Here is a 6,000-nt window from a genome sequence, read left to right on the forward strand (position 1 = left end):
AAGGTTATTTTTTTCCCCACATATTGGGATCCAGCTTGCAAGCTCCGAGTATCCTCTCATTTACTGTGCATTCCCTTTATTGCCTTCCCCATTGCATTACCTCACAATTCACCAGATTTGAGTTATATTTGCCACTTTTCTGTCCATCTGACCAGTCCATTGGTATCTTTCTGCATCTATAGCAACCACACTACCAAAATTTGTATCATCTGCAAACTTCTTAAATCATGCCCTTAACATTGCTACATATCACAAAAAGCATGGGACCTGGTGCTGAACTCTGTGGAACCGCACTGGAAACAGCCAGCCAGTCACAAAAACACCTGTTGACCATAACTCTTTGCCTCCTGACCCTGATATAATTTTGGCTCCAACATGCCAATTGCCCTTGCATCCCTGTTTTTCTGAATAGTCTGCCATGTGGTACCTTGCCAAAAGTCCATCTTGATCCTCTTCCACTGCCTAGAAACACATGGGGCCGTAACCTCCAACTAGCGTCGGAAAGTGCTGGCCCGTAGAAATTAGAAGAAATAAGTACCTACTTACCTGGTCTGGAAAATAACGTTGACACTTCTGTTCACCGGAGCTGCCTGGGGCCTGCATTGAAAGACACCTCACAGGCCCCAGAGATGTCTCGATACAGCGTATTCAAGGAGGCCATGCCCCCCTTTTTAACAGCACTTGCTGCCTTAAAGCAGAGACGTTTAAAGGGCGAAGGAAATTGACAGGCCAAGGGAACGTAAGTGTCTAAGGTAAGTAAATAGGATTTGGGGTGTCTGGGGGTTGGGGGTGTGGTCCGGAGGTTGAGGTGGGTGGGGTTAGCCTGGGGTTGGGGGGGGTGGTCCAAGCGGGTGGACTAGGGGGTGGGGGGTGTGGCGTGGTGGTAGGTTGTGGGGAGTTGGCCGGGGAAAGGCATAGGGTATGGTGCTCTGAGGTTGGAGATCCGGTGGGGGAGGTTTTGTGGGTCCAAGGTCAGACTTGTGGGGGGGTGGTGTCAGGGATCCCCTGGTCGGATGTGGGGTCCAAGGTCGGGGGTGGGGGGGATGTGGGTATCGGAATCCCAAGGACGGCTACTCCCGTGGGAGTATGGCGTCGGCCTAGGTCTTTACAATAGTTACTCAGAAGTTAGATGAGCTTTTAATTTTTCTAACATTTTCTGGCCAACCATTGGTATAACCCTGGCAGAACCATCGGAAGTTTGCTATTTAAATCACAATTATCCAGAGGAAGTGTGCACTTCTGGTCAATTGCTGTGCAAACCCTTACCTGGGAACTTGCTAGAGCGATTTCCCCAGTGCATCTTTGGGGTACTGCCCCCAAATCCGATGCTGGGGAAACATGGAAGTTACATGCTTACATCTGTTTCCACAGTTAGTTTATTCCTGAAACAGGTCACTAGCCTGTCACCAGAGGCTATAGCTGAGGAGCGCCACTCCATATCAAGCATAGCTGATCAGGAGACTGAGCTGCTCTTACCACCTGCCATAACAATATTCCAAGGGTTTACAGGTTAATAAAGTGTTTGGCCACATTATGAGCACACCTCCTGTGGCTATCAAGTCCTGGAGGCGGACTTCAATCCAGAGCTCCTGGCTCAGAGACAGAGACACCAACCATTGCACTCAAAGATTTCCCAAAGTTCATATCACCAACATTGACTCATTGGGGAACATTTTCCCCCTGTCAGGGGGAAATTGTGGGAGTGGGTGCGGGTCACCGGCCTTCCGATTTGGGGGGGGGGGGGGGCCACCCAGCGTGACATCCACCAGGAAGTGCTATGCGCTTCCCGTGTGGGCTGGGGGCGGGGGGGGGGAGGTGGGGTGTGGATTCCCTCAGCTGAGAGTGCGTTGTTTCAGGCATGTGCGCAAAAGAGCACACAGATCTCCCTGAGGCAAGTGCTACCTTGGAGATTGGCTCTGATTCAAATGTTGACAGAGAGGTAATAAAAAAGTTCCCTTACATGTCCCCCCATGTGACACTGTCATATAAGTTGGGACATGTCCTTAACTTTTGATAAACATTTAAAAGCCCTTTGAATTACATTGCCCCCTTACCTTCTCATAAAGCTGTCAATCAGTCATTCATAATATCAATGACAAAAAGCTTTAATACATTTCACACCTCTTAATCTTACATAAATAAACACACAGGCAACTAAAAAATAACTAGAAAGGTCAGGATATTAAATGGTAATAAAGATGTCAATCAAACAAAGCTAGCACTCCCCTCCAAGCCATGTCAACATTTTCTGCTGGACTCAGTCTATTTGCCATTCTTGGAGCAAACCAAGCAAGCCATCTGCTCAACTTGTTTTTGTTGATACAGTTGCCAGGTGGCCTCATAGATAAAAGGACATCACACTTAGCACCCCTTGACAAGTATGAAGTGCAGAAGTCGGGACTTACCGTAAGGGCAACCGGGGAGCAGAAGATGCTGAAGCCCTACAGCATCCAGACCCAGGAGGAAAATGTGCATTGCATGCTGGGTAGATCTAATGGACATGGCTTTGCCGCGAAGCAGCTCATGGAAGGTGACCATTGAGGGTCTGCTTAGGGACATCAGTGTCTTGGCCATGGACTGCTATGGATGTTCGTCAAGAGGTGGAGAGGAAGGTCCAGCTGTGAGCAGGAGAGGAATTTATACTGGTAGTTGAGAGAGAAAGCTCCAGGTTTGACTGGGAAAGGAAGGTATACGTGGTGGGGGGAATGATGGTGTTGGGTGTGGTTGGGGGGGCATTGATGATGTTGGGGTCTGAGGTTGGGGGGGGCGGAAAATGATTGTGTTGGGGGGGAGGTTGAGAGGGGTGAAGGAGTACGGGGAGGAGGGTGTAATGGGGGAGAATGCAGCAACCGAGGAAGTAGGTGTAAGGGAAGGAGTTCGGAGAGGGGAGGAGTCCAGGGGGTGGGGGGAGAAAATAGTCTTGGGGGGAGAAATGAGTAAGGGGCGGATGTCCAGGTGAACTTGCAAGGGAGGGGTCTGTGGAGCCAATGACTGCCTCCTGGGGAGTGAAGTGAGAATGGGTGTGGTAGGAAATATTGGTGAGAATGAGAAAGGGCAGAGTGAGTCGGTAGGGTGGGAGGGTGACGGTGCGATGGTAGCAGTGGAAGGGACGACGAGGGAGTTTGGTGGGGATTCAGAGGCAGACATGGACCCTGGGGATGGGAAGGGGGAGGTCGGGAAGGTCAATGTGGATGGGGTGGGATTCTCACAAAGATAGGGAACATGCACGTTCACCTGGACAGCCCAGAAAGGAAAGAGCTCTGGCTGGTAGGTGATGGTGGGAGTGCCATCCTTCCCATGGAGACCTCATTCGCGCACACGTGGGCACCACATCATAAGAGAGCAGGCAGACGCAATCCTCCGACTTCTGTGTCATTCTGTCGAGGGCTTCCAACAGCTTGCATGATAATCCTCCACCTTCTGCTGATTCTCCACGATAAGTTGAAAGACAGAATCCAGAAGCTCGTCATTTGACTCAGACCTCACTGATGTCTCTTCCCTAGCAGTCCTCTGAGTGCTGGGGAGCTCAACTGAACCTGCCTTCTCCTGCTGAGGACATGTGTCCGTGCAGTGACCACCAGATTGTGAACCTGAGCCTGCTCTAGATCTAGATCTCGATCTCACCGAGGTGTGTGTGTCTGCATGGCGGAGTAAGTGCTGTGATGGATCTTCCAAGCTGCTTATTTCCAGCTCTTCAATGGGGGAGGTGCCCTCTTGGCTGGAGGTGAGTACCTGGATGGAGGGACTGGCTAGCTGAGGGTGTTGGTCACTTGGCAGAGCTCCCTGTGAACCAAAGTAGAGATGATTAGTGTGTGGCAGCAGAGTCAAAAGCAGGAGAGAGAGCACTCACAGTTGCATTGAGGAAGGGATGATGTGGTGCAGGATCCTCATGTGGGTGTTCACTGCTGACTTTACCATCGCCACAGGCACGGTCCAAGTCCTCAACAGTCAGCGCAATGGCATGCTCCTCAAAATAAGTGAGGGGCCTAATGTGGGCCATTCGACCCCTGGTCTGGAACCTCTTCCTGATGCTGTGAGTCAGCTTTTCCCGCATTAAAACAGATGGAGAGAATGAGCAGGACGCATGGCACTGTGTGGGATGTTTGTGTGGTGAGCAGAGCCATGGAGAGGATGAGGATGCGAGCTCCAGAGGATATGAGCCTGATGGAGATGTGAGGGTGTGTGTGAGATCATTCGTCCTCTTTCTGCACTGGGTGGCTGTCATCTTTTGCAGGGCGTTAGCGCTGACTACCGTCTCCCATGCTGGATTGGTGACCTTGCTTGCTGGCCTTCATCTTGAGCAGGGGTAGAAGGCATTGTGGCAGGCCTCCACTGCGTCCAGCAGGCCCTCGAGGGAGGCACTAAATCTGGGGGGCAGGATGTTTCCTCCCTTTGGCAGCCATCAGTTTGCAGCAGCTTCCTATCTCTTGAAGAATGCTAGCTCTTTGCAGGGGCGGCCTTTAAATATAGCACCAAGTTTACTGAAGAACTGAGATGACGGCGGGGTGGGTGAACCAGAGAACAACTTGCCAGCGACCTGGGAATGCATGATTAACAGGGCGGGATTGGGACGATACGGCTCAAGAACCCGCCAGTGCCGCCATTGGGTAAAAAGTCCTTTTTCCTACTTGCTACCGCACTTAGTGCAAATCTGGGACAATTCTGCCTATTAAGTTTTGCAGCAGGTTTCCTGACAGCTGTCAATTCTTCAAAATCATTCGGCTTTTCCTGTACAATTTCAGTTTCAACAGATTCAACGCGGGCTTTTCCGAAACCACTGAAGATAACAATACCTTATCCTCAGCCAAATCATTTCCTAACAGGAAATCAACAACTTCAGTGGTAAAGAAGTAAGAATGACATCCACGGTAACAGGACCAGAGACTAAGCCACGTTTGAAATTAACCTTATACATAGGAATGGTTAAATAATTTACATCAATTCCCTGAATCAGTACTATTTTATTCAGTGCACATTTTAGAGAGAGCTTCATGTCACCTGCCAACATCAGTGAGTCTGCCACTCCTGTATCTCTAAGATTTACCTGCCTCACTAGATGAACATGGGGACACTTTACCCTCGGGCAAAACATTTCTATAGTTTTCCATCACCTGATTCATTCTCTCAATGATTGTAGGGGGTCTCCCTGCTTGTCATGGATTTTATCTGTCAGGAAATTATCACCTTGGGACACAACTCTTGCGTGGACAAATACAACAGGCTTGGTTTTTAACTTCCAGCATTCAGCCTTCTGCCTTTCTTGTGGCAAAAGTAGCATGTAGATCCCTTTGAATTAAACCCGGCCTCCCAATCTTTACTTCTACTAACATGAGAAGGGTCTGGATCTTTACCTTTTCTAACTTTCTCAGCAGGCCTAACCTCTTTCATTAACAACTTTCGCCTCATTCCTGGAATGCTAAGGGACTTGGGAGTCCCAGTCCAGGATTCTCTTAAGGTTAACTTGCAGGTTGAGTCAGAAGTTAGGAAGGCAAATGCAATGTTGGCATTTATTTCGAGAGGACTAGAATATAAAAGCAGGAATGTCTGCTGAGGCTTTATAAGGCTCTAGTCAGACCACATTTAGAATATTGTGAGCAATTTTGGGCTCCGTATCTCAGGAAGGATATGCTGGCCCTGGAGAGGGTCCAGAGGAGACTCACAAGAATGATCCCAGGAATGAAAGGCTTAACATATGAGGAACATTTGAGGACTCTAGGTCTATACTTGATGGAGCTTAGAAGGATGAGTAGGGATCTCATTGAAACATACAGAATACTGAAAGGCCTGGATAGGGTGGACGTGGGGAAAATGTTTCCATTAGTAGGAGAGACTAGGACCCAAGGGCACAGCCTCAGAGTAAAGGGAAGATCTTTTAGAACAGAGATGAGGAGAAACTTTTTTAGCCAGAGAGTGGTGAATCTATGGAATTCATTGCCACAGAACATTGAGAATATTTAAGACCGAGATAGATGGGTTCTTGATTGGTAAGGGGATCAAAGG

The sequence above is a fragment of the Carcharodon carcharias genome, chromosome 14 (assembly GCF_017639515.1).
Source record: "Carcharodon carcharias isolate sCarCar2 chromosome 14, sCarCar2.pri, whole genome shotgun sequence".
NCBI lineage: Eukaryota > Metazoa > Chordata > Chondrichthyes > Lamniformes > Lamnidae > Carcharodon > Carcharodon carcharias.